Here is an 11,723-nt window from a genome sequence, read left to right on the forward strand (position 1 = left end):
AGGATTGCGGTTTACCTGTCACCTGCCCACCATTGAAAGGTTGCCAACCCCAGGATTAGGGTGTGCCCAGGCACACCCCTTGCGCAACGCCTACAAGTATGTCATGAAAATGAAAAAGGATTTTTTTTTTAATGCCATCATCATCTTGATGATGGGGGAGGGGGACCAGGGAATGTAAAATATAACGATTTGTAAAGTCTCAGGGCTAGATTCAGGTAGGGGCGCGCATAGTTACGGCGGCGCAGCGTATCGTACTTACGCTACGCCGCCGTAACTTAGAGAGGCAAGTGCTGTATTCACAAAGCACTTGCCTTCAAAGTTACGGCGGCGGATCGTAAATGGGGCCCGGCGTAAGCGTGCGTAATTCAAATGCGGATGAGGGGGGTGTGTTTTATGTAAATTCTTGGTGACCCGACGTGATTGACGTTTCTTTACGATCGGCGCATGCGCCGTCCGTGTACATATCCCAGTGTGCATTGCTCCAAAGTACGCCGCAAGGACGTATTGGTTTTCGACGTGAACGTAAATTACGTCCAGCCCTATTCGCGAACGACTTACGCAAACGACGTAAAAAAAAACAAATTTCGGCGCGGGAAGGACGGCCATACTTAACATTGCGTGCGCCTCCTAATAGCAGGAGCAACCTTACGCCAAAAAAGCCTAAGGTAAACAACATAAAAAAAAAACGCCGGGCGTACGTAAATTTGTAAATCGGCGTATCTAGGTCATTTGCATATTCTACGCCGAAAACGACGGAAGCGCCACCTAGCGGCCAGCGTAAAATTGCACACAATTATACGCCGGCGTATTCAAGTTACGTCGGCGGAGGAAGCCTGTTTTTTAAACGTATCTGCCTTTGAGAATCGGCGTAAAGATACGACGGCGCAGATTTGAAATTACGGCGGCGTATCTGGAGATACGCCGCCGTATCTGGTTGCTGAATCTAGCCCTCAAGGTTTTTCACCTTTATGCATTATGATTAGGATGAAAAAACTTATTTGTTGCAGCTGCCCCCCCCCCCCTAGAGCCACACCCCTTTTTCTTACCTGAACCCGTTCGTTCCAGAAATGTGTCCAGTGGCTCCAGCTGCTGTCTCTGTCCTCATTGGATAGATTGATAGCAGCAGCAGGAGCTATTGGTTCCCGCTGCCGTCAATCAAATCCAGTGACAAAAGGCAGGAGGCGGGGCACGTGTCCATGGACACAGCAGCGGTACTCGGGAGCGCGCCCCGACGGGTGCCCCCATGGAAAACGGCTCTCCATGGGGGCGCTTGAGAAGTGGAGGGGCCAGGAGCGCCGCCGGAGCACCCCAGAAGAGGAGGATCAGGGCTGCGCTTTGTAAAAGTTATATTATATTTTCTGCAGCTTTTAATAAAATAATTTCTGCTGATCCAATCATGGAGGTCCTTGTTTGCGGCGCTTCTTCTTTCAGGGTGACGACCCCTTTGCTTCCGTTGTGTTATTTGTAATACTTCGCTGTTGGTATTTGTGATAAATTCCTTACATGTTGCTTAACCAGAAGTTAAAATAGCTGCTGGTGTGGGAATTGTTTTAGTTTACATTTTAGTTTTTATTGGTTTGGAGCGTGGGGAATTCATTCTTATATATCTTTTTTTTTTTTATATACAAGCCTCCCTTTTGAGTTTGTCTTTCATAGAGATAAATCCGAAAGTTTATCCCCGGGCCTGTTTTTCAGACTCAGTGTTTACAAGTTTAAAACAGTTATTTTTTTTGCTAGAAAATTACTTAGAAAAAATATATATAATGTTTGCGGGGTTCTAAGTAATTTTCTAGGAAAAAAAATAAACAGTTTTAAACTTGTAAACACTGAGTCTGAAAAACAGGCCCGGGGATTAAGTGGTTAATTAAAAAAAGTGCGCTTGTAAGACCGCTGCGCAAATACGGTGTGACAAAAAGTATTGCCATGACCGCCATTTTATTCTCTAGGGTGTTAGAAAAAATATATATATAATGTTTGGGGGTTCTAACACCCTAGAGAATAAAACGGCGGTCATGGCAATACTTTTTGTCACACCGTATTTGCGCAGCGGTCTTACAAGCGCACTTTTTTTGGAAAAAATAAACTTTTTTTAATTAATCACTTAAGACCCGGACCTTTATGCAGGTAAAAGGACCTGGCCAGTTTTTGCGATTCGGCACTGCGTCGCTTTAACAGACAATTGCGCGGTCATGCGACGCGGCTCCCAAACAAAATTGGCGTCCTTTTTTCCCCACAAATAGAGATTTCTTTTGGTGGTATTTGATCACCTCTGCGGTTTTTAATTTTTGCGCTATAAACAAAAATAGAGCGACAATTTTGAAAAAAAATCAATATTTTTTACTTTTTGCTATAATAAATATCCCCCAAAAAGATATAAAAATAACTGTTTTTCTCCTCAGTTTAGGCTGATACGTATTCTTCTACCTATTTTTGGTATAAAAAAAAAAAAAAAAAATCGCAATAAGCGTTTATCAATTTATAGTGTTTACAAAATAGGGCAGTGGTCTCCAAACTGTGGCCCGGGGGCCAGATGTGGCCCTTTGCTTGATTTTATCTGGCCCTTGGGGTGCTTTTTTATTCATTGGCACCAATGATGGGGCAGATTCCTCCCAATGACACCAGTGATGGAGCAGATCTCCTCCCAGTGATGGGGCAGATCTCCTCCCAGTGATGGGGCAGATCTCCTCCCAGTGATGGGGCAGATCTCCTCCCAGTGATGGGGCAGAATTAATCCCAGTGATGGGGCACAATTCCTCCCAGTGATGGGGCACAATTCCTCCCAGTGATGGGGCACAATTCCTCCCAGTGATGGGGCAGAATTCCTCCCAGTGATGGGGCAGAATTCCTCCCAGTGATGGGGCAGAATTCCTCCCAATGATGGGGCAAAATTCCTCCCAGTGATGGGGCAAAATTCCTCCCAGTGATGGGGCAAAATTTCTCCCAGTGATGGGGCAGAATTCCTCCCAGTGATGGGGCAGAATTCCTCCCAGTGATGGGGCAGAATTCCTCCCAATGATGGGGCAGAATTCCTCCCAGTGATGGGGCAGAATTCCTCCCAGTGATGGGGCAGAATTCCTCCCAGTGATGGGGCAGAATTCCTCCCAGTGATAGGGCAGAATTCCTCCCAGTGATGGGGCAAAATTTCTCCCAGTGATGGGGCAGAATTCCTCCCAGTGATGGGGCAGAATTCCTCCCAGTGATGGGGCAGAATTCCTCCCAATGATGGGGCAGAATTCCTCCCAGTGATGGGGCAGAATTCCTCCCAGTGATGGGGCAGAATTCCTCCCAGTGATGGGGCAGAATTCCTCCCAATGATGGGGCAGAATTCCTCCCAGTGATGGGGCAGAATTCCTCCCAGTGATGGGGCAGAATTCCTCCCAGTGATGGGGCAGAATTCCTCCCAATGATGGGGCAGAATTCCGCCCAAAGAATTCCTCCCAATGATAGGGCAGAATTCCTCCCAGTGATGGGGCAGAATTCCTTCCAGTGATGGGGCAGAATTCCTCCCAATGATGGGGCAGAATTCCGCCCAATGATAGGGCAGAATTCCTCCCAGTGATGGGGGCAGAATTCCTCCCAGTGATGGGGAAGAATTTCTCCCAGTGATGGGGGCAGAATTCCTCCCAGTGATGGGGAAGAATTTCTCCCAGTGATGGGGCAGAATTCCTCCCAGTGATGGGGCAGAATTCCTCCCAATGACACCAATAATGGGATAAAATGACACCAATGATGGGGTATTTTGTACTACTGATGGCCACAGTCTGACCCCCTTAAAGTCTGGAGGACAGTAATCCGGCCCTTTGTTTAGAACGTTTGGACAGCCCTGTTCTAAGCAAAACAATTGTGATTCTCATGTTATCCAGAATCCTGCATCTCTATTACATAGTGTAGACTTTTATGGTGAGGTGGCCACACATTTTGGTCACATAGTATAGATTTAATGTCAACATACTCTTAGGAATGTGTTGAACCCGTCTATGTTATTACGTCAGTAGTAAAGAAGATACTTTTCTTTAGAATTTGGCTGGCAGGAGGAAGTTGCGTTTATGTGCAATAATTGAATAAAGTGTGCAAATTTCATGCTGAAAATCATCAATGGTTACAAAAGTGCGATGGCACAACGACTCTCCATCACATGAAGCGGCACACGGATAGTTTATCAGATAAACGTCTTTGTTAACCACTTAAGACCCGGACCTTTAGGCAGCTAAAAAGGACCAGGCCCCTTTTTGCGATTCGGCACTGCGTCGCTTTAACTGACAATTGCGCGGTCGTGCGACGTGGCTCCCAAACAAAATCAACGTCCTTTTTTTCCCACAAATAGAGATTTCTTTTGGTGGTATTTGATCACCTCCGCGGTTTTTATTTTTTGTGCTATAAACAAAAATAGAGCGACAATTTTGAAAAAAAAATGCAATATTTTTTATTTTTGCTATAATAAATATCCCCCAAAAATATATAAAAAAATATTTTTTTCCTCAGTTTAGGCCGATACGTATTCTACCTATTTTTGGTAAAACAAAAAACGCAATAAGCGTTTATCGGTTGATTTGCGCAAAATTTATAGCGTTTATAAAATAGGGGGTAGTTTTATTGCATTTTTATTAATTTTTTTTTTTTACTACTAATGGCGGCGATCAGTGATTTTTTTCGTGACTGCGACATTATGGCGGACACTTTGGACAATTTTGACATATTTTTGGGACCATTGTCATTTTCACAGCAAAAAATGCATTAAAAATGCATTGTTTACTGTGAAAATGACAGTTGCAGTTTGGGAGTTAACCACAAGGGGGCGCTGAAGGGGTTAAGTGTGACCTCATCTGTGTTTCTAACTTTAGGGGGGTGTGGCTGTAGGTGTGATGTCATTGATTGTGTTTCCCTATATTAGGGATCACACGATCGATGACAGCGCCACAGTGAAGAACGGGGAAGCTGTGTTTACACTCACCTCTCCCCGTTTTTCAGCTCCGGGGACCGATCGCGGGACTCCAGCGGCGATCGGGTCCGCGGGTCCCACGGTCACGGAGCTTTGGACCGGGTCGTGGGGACGCGCCACGGGCGCACGCCCGTGACCCACAGCTGGGCACTTAAAGAGTACGTACATGTGCCCAGCCGTGCCATTCTGCCGACGTATATGTGCAGGAGGCGGTCCTTAAGTGGTTAAATGAAGGGGAAATTAAAGTGGAGTTCCGGGCTTTTTATGTTTTATTAAAAGTCAGCAGCTCCAAAAAAAGTGTAACTGCTGACTTTTAATAAAACAGACACTCACCTGTTCCACGCCCCACAGCGATGTGGCCTTCCGGGGCGTCGCGGCTCTCCCCCTCCTCTCCGCCGGCGCCTCTATTGCCACTCTGGGCACCTGGCCGTGACAGCTTTCAGCTTCATGCACGAGTCGCGCTCTCGGAGTGGACAGGCAATCTTCTGGGACCTGTCACGTGTCCCCGAAGATCGCCTAGAGGGAAGGGCCGCCTAGGTGGAGAGGAGGAGTCGCGTAGGCGGGAATAGGAAGTGGGGCAGGAAGTCTCACTCCAAACAAAGCCCCCACCCCCAAAAAAAAACACATGCCAAATGTGGCATGTAAGGGGGCGAGGAGTGCTTAAAGCGGAAGTTCCACTTTTGGATGGAACTCCAATTTAACCACTTAAGGACCGCCTCCTGCACATATACGTTGGCAGAATGGCACGGCTGGGCACAATCACGTACCTGTAAGTCCTCTTTAAGTGCCCAGCCGTGGGCCTCCTGTCCGAAGCTCCGTGGCCGCGGGACCCGTGGACCCGATCGCCGCCGGAGTCCCGCGATCGGTCACAGGAGCTGAAGAACGGGGAGAGGTGAGTGTAAACAAAACTTCCCCGTTCTTCACAGTGGCAGTGTCACTGATCGCCTGTTCCCTGATATAGGGAAAGACGATCAGTGATGTCACAAGTCCAGCCCCGCCCCCCCTACAGTTAGAAACACACATGAGGTCACACTTAACCACTAGGGGGCGCTGTAGGGGTTAACTCCTAAACTGCAATTGTCATTTTCACAGTAATCAGTGCATTTTTATAGCACTTTTTGCTGTGAAAATGACAATGGTCCCAAAAATGTGTCAAAATTGTCCGATGTGTCCGCCATAATGTCGCAGTAACGAAAAAAAATTGCAGATCGCTGCCATTAGTAGTAAAAAAAAAATATTAATAAAAATGCCATAAAACAATCCCCTATTTTGTAAACGCTATAAATTTTGCGCAAACCAATCGATAAACGCTTATTGCGATTTTTTTAACCAAAAATATGTAGAAGAATACGTATCGGTCTAAACTGAGGGAAAAAAATGTTTTTTTTATATCTTTTTTGGGGATATTTATTATAGCAAAAAGTAAAAAATATTGAATTTTTTTTCCAAAATTGTCGCTCTATTTTTGTTTATAGCGCAAAAAATAAAAACCGCAGAGGTGATCCAAAAATAAATAAGAAAACAACGGGCCAGATTCACAAAAGAATTACGCCGGCGTATCTATTGATACGCCGCGTAATTTTAAATTTCCCACGTCGTATCTTTGTTTTGTATCTACGTTTTGTATCTACGTACACCTGTCGGATCGATCCGACAGGTGTACGTCTTAGTACGCCGTCGGATCGTAGATGCATTTTTTCCGCCGGCCGCTAGGTGGCGTTTCCGTCGAATTCCGCGTCGAGTATGCAAATTAGCTAGTTACGGCGATCCACGAACGTACGTCTGGCCGGCGCATTTTTTTTACGTCGTTTGCGTTCGGCTTTTTCCGGCGTATAGGAGTATATCCCTGTTATTAGGAGTATAGCCGTCGTTCCCGCGTCAAATTTGGAATTTTTTACGTCGTTTGCTTAAGTCGTTCGCGAATACGGCTGTACGTCATTTACGTTCACGTCAAATCCAATACGTCTTTGCGACGTAATTTGGAGCAATGCACACTGGGATATTTTACGGACGGCGCATGCGCCGTTCAAAAAAAACGTAAAAAACGCGGGGTCAAGTCAAATTTATATAAAACACGCCCCCAACATCCCATTTGAATTACGCGGCCTTACGCCGCAACACATACGTTACGCCGCCGTAAATAAGGGCGCAAGTTCTTTCTGAATACAGAACTTGCGCCCAAAGTTACAGCGGCCCAGCAGAAAGATCCGCTGATCTTTCTGAATCTGGCCCAACATTTTTTTTTTTTTTAAAGTGCCCCATCCCGACGAGCTTGTGCACAGAAGCGAACGCATACGCGAGTAGCGCCCGCATATGAAAACGGTGTTCAAACCACACAAGTGAGGTATCGCCGCAATCGTTAGAGCGAGAGCAATAATTCTAGCTCTACCTCCTCTGTAACTCAAAACATGCAACCTGTAGAATTTTTTTAAACGTCGCCTATGGAGATTTTTAAGGGTGAAAGTTTGTCGGCATTCCACGAGCGGGCGCAATTTTGAAGCGTGACATGTTGGGTATCAATTTACTCGGCGCAACATTATCTTTCACAATATAAAAAAAAAAAATGGGCTAACTTTGCTGTTGTCTTATTTTTTAATTAAAAAAAAAGCGATTTTTGTTTTTAAAAAGTGCGCTTGTAAGACCGCTGCGCAAATACGGTGTGACAAAAAGTATTGCAATGACCGCCATTTTATTCTCTAGGGTGTTAGAAAAAAAAAAACAATTATAATGTTTGGGGGTTTTAAGTAATTTTCTAGCAAAAAAAAAAACTGTTTTAAACTTGTAAACACAGAGTCTGAAAAAACAGGCTCGGTCCTTAAGTGGTTAAAACCTCTATAAGGATTTGCTGGGCTATTAAAGATAAGGGGAGAGGAAATGAGAAGGTCCCTTCGGCATCATATTTTATTGGTTGTCAGGACAAATCTAGCAATGTTTTGACATTTAAAAAGGAGCCTTTCCCGATCGTGCAGAGGAAGACCCCAAAGGGGTGATTTGATTGCATCTTATTGTCAAAGAAATATACATATTAAAATATAATTGCCCAAAATCCTGGGGGAGCGGACCCCCCCGAGACGAAACGTATTCCTCTGAATGAGCTGGAGAAGTCCTCAATGGTGTCATTCTGCTCCCCTGACTCCTTTTCTCCCCTTTATGTTTTGGTCTCCCCCTTTCTGAAGCTGTGATTTTTTTTTGGGGGGGGGGGGATACAGGATAGGCTGTAAATAAACATCCAACTGATGTCTGCAAAATTAACTAAAATGGACTTATCAACATAAATCTGACTACTACTAGGAGGAGGGGCTGTGCTGCCGAGTCACTACTAGGAGGAGGAGCTGTGCTGCCGAGTCACTACTAGGAGGAGGAGCTGTGCTGCTGAGACACTACTAGGAGGAGGAGCTGTGCTGCTGAGACACTACTAGGAGGAGGAGCTGTGCTGCTGAGTCACTACAAGGAGGAGGAGCTGTGCTGCTGAGTCACTACTAGGAGGAGGAGCTGTGCTGCCGAGTCACTACTAGGAGGAGGAGCTGTGCTGCCAAGTCACTACAAGGAGGAGGAGCTGTGCTGCCGACTCACTACTAGGAGGAGGGGCTGTGCTGCCGAGTCACTACAAGGAGGAGGAGCTGTGCTGCTGAGTCACTACAAGGAGGAGGAGCTGTACTGCTGAGTCACTACTAGGAGGAGCTGTGCTGCTGAGTCACTACAAGGAGGAGGGGCTGTGCTGCCGAGTCACTACTAGGAGGAGGAGCTGTGCTGCCGAGTCACTACTAGGAGGAGGAGCTGTGCTGCCGAGTCACTACTAGGAGGAGGAGCTGTGCTGCTGACTCACTACAAGGAGGAGGGGCTGTGCTGCCGAGTCACTACTAGGAGGAGGAGCTGTGCTGCTGAGTCACTACAAGGAGGAGGAGCTGTACTGCTGAGTCACTACTAGGAGGAGGAGCTGTACTGCTGAGTCACTACTAGGAGGAGGAGCTGTGCTGCCGAGTCACTACTAGGAGGAGCTGTGCTGCTGAGTCACTACTAGGGGGAGGAGCTGTGCTGCCGAGTCACTACTAGGAGGAGGAGCTGTGCTGCCGAGTTACTACTAGGAGGAGGAGCTGTGCTGCCGAGTCACTACTAGGAGGAGGAGCTGTGCTGCCGACTCACTACTAGGAGGAGGGGCTGTGCTGCCGAGTCACTACTAGGAGGAGGAGCTGTGCTGCCGAGTCACTACTAGGAGGAGGAGCTGTGCTGCCGAGTCACTACTAGGAGGAGGAGCTGTGCTGCCGAGTCACTACTAGGAGGAGGAGCTGTGCTGCCGAGTCACTACAAGGAGGAGGAGCTGTGCTGCCGACTCACTACTAGGAGGAGGGGCTGTGCTGCCGAGTCACTACAAGGAGGAGGAGCTGTGCTGCTGAGTCACTACAAGGAGGAGGAGCTGTACTGCTGAGTCACTACTAGGAGGAGGAGCTGTGCTGCTGAGTCACTACTAGGAGGAGGAGCTGTGCTGCTGAGTCACTACTAGGAGGAGGAGCTGTGCTGCTGAGTCACTACTAGGAGGAGGAGCTGTGCTGCTGAGTCACTACTAGGAGGAGGAGCTGTGCTGCTGAGTCACTACTAGGAGGAACTGTGCTTTTGAGTCACTACTAGGAGGAGGAACTGTGCTGTGGAGTCACTACCAGGAGGAGGAACTGTGCTGCTGAGTCACTAAGTGGAGCTGTACTGCTGAGTCACTACTAGGAGGAGGAACTGTGCTGTGGAGTCACTACCAGGAGGAGGAACTGTGCTGCTGAGTCACTAAGTGGAGCTGTACTGCTGAGTCACTACTAGTAGGAGAAGGAGGAGCTGTACTGCTGAGTCACTACTAGTAGGAGGAGCTGTGCAGCCGAGACACTACTAGGTGGAGGAGCTGTGCTGCTGAGTCACTACTAGGAGGAGGAGCTGTGCAGCTGAGTCACTACTAGGAGGAGCTGTGCTGCTGAGTCACTACTAGGAGGAGGAGCTGTACTGTTTGCTGCCTGCCAGCACAGGAGCTGCTGCCCGCCACCTGCCACCACAGGACCCGCTGCAAAAAAAAAAAACCACCAGCCGTCACTGCTGCCTAGGTGTCGTCTGCGCCCGGCGGGTACAGGTGGGGGAAGCCGATGAAGTGATTATCGCTAGCGGCTAAAGCAGCAGCTAGCAATAATCGTAAGCGAATCTGGGAGGCTGGTTGTCCCCAAGTTGATCGATTGATCAACTTGGTATATTCAGACTGCCCATTAACGGTTTGAATCTCAGCCAGGTCCTGCTGAACCGTGTATGGTCGGCCTTAGTAATTTCGTCTACAGAATGCAATGAACGAAGGATGCTCGGGGTGCAACTCGTAGGAAACGTTCATCTCATCTTCCATTCATCCGGCCCACACGGCAGAGAGATGAATATGGAACAGTGCAGCTCTGCAGCCAGAGATCAGATGTCGGTTATGAAACAGAAGCGCGCTCTATTCCTCCTCAGCAACTTTCACACAGATGTCGCAGCTTAGAAAGTTCTGTCCGTCTGTGGGATTGAGAGAATTATGAATGTGAAGAATAAAACCGCAACATCCCACTTCGCATCAATCTCTCCCTTCACACGGTACAAAGTGTCTTCATTACCATAGAAGTCACTGGGAATTATTCGTCTTCAATTGGTTACATAAGAGATGGCGACGATCGCTGAACGTTTTCTTGACGTCGGAGGAAACTTTGGGCTAGATTCAGCAAAGAATTACGCCGGCGTATCCATAGATACGCCGCGTAAATTCAAAGCTGCGCCGGCGTATCTACTTTCGGTATTCAGAAAGCAAGATACGCCGACATTAGTCTAAGATGCGACTGGCGTAATTCTATTACGCCGTCGTATCTTAGGGTGCATTCTCACGCTGGCCGCTAGGTGGCGCTTCCGTTGTTTTTGGCGTAGAATATGCAAATTACCTAGTTACGTCGATTCACAAACGTACGTGCGCCCGGCATTTGTTTTTTACGTCGTTTGTGTAAGGCTTTTTTCGACGTAACGTTGCGCCTGCTTCTATGAGGCGCACTCAATGTTAAGTATGGACGTCGTTCCCGCTTCGATTTTTTAATTCTTTTACGTCGTTTGCGTAAGTCGTTCGCGAATAGGGCTGGACGTAATTTACGTTCAAGTCGAAACCAATGACGTCCTTGCGACGTCATTTGGAGCAATGCACACTGGGATATGTACACGGACGGCGCATGCGCCGTTCGTACAAAATGTCAATCACGTCAGGTCAACACACATTAACATAAAACACGCCCCCCCCCTTACACATTTGAATTACGCGCGCTTACGCCGGCCCCATTTACGCTACGCCGCCGCAACTTACAGAGAAAGTGCTTTGTGAATACTGCACTTGCTCCTGTAAGTTGCGGCGGCGTAGCGTAAATACGATACGCTGCGCCGCCGTTAGATTGTGCGCCCCTACCTGAATCTAGCCCTTTGTATCCATGTGGAGGCAGCGCTGTATGCAACGCATTCAAGGCAGATGACGGATTTCATCCCCGAACAGCCACCAACCTGGAGGGCGAACCTTTCTCCGTGTTTAAGCGCCAATGCAAAGAGCACCCGTCTAAGGCACAAAGGGCATCCAGTGCTGGGACGAAGGTGAAAGAGCTCAAGTCCCCCTCCCCATGAGCTGTCATCGACCTCAGCAGCTTATGTTTCAGGTCCTGACCTTATATCAGCGCCCATATCTTCCTCGGCCAAGCCTGGACTTCTTCACCAACATAACTGCCACTAGAGCTTTTCTTCCCAAGGAGAGGAACAAGTT

Source organism: Rana temporaria, chromosome 7 (genome assembly GCF_905171775.1).
Source record: "Rana temporaria chromosome 7, aRanTem1.1, whole genome shotgun sequence".
Lineage (NCBI taxonomy): Eukaryota > Metazoa > Chordata > Amphibia > Anura > Ranidae > Rana > Rana temporaria.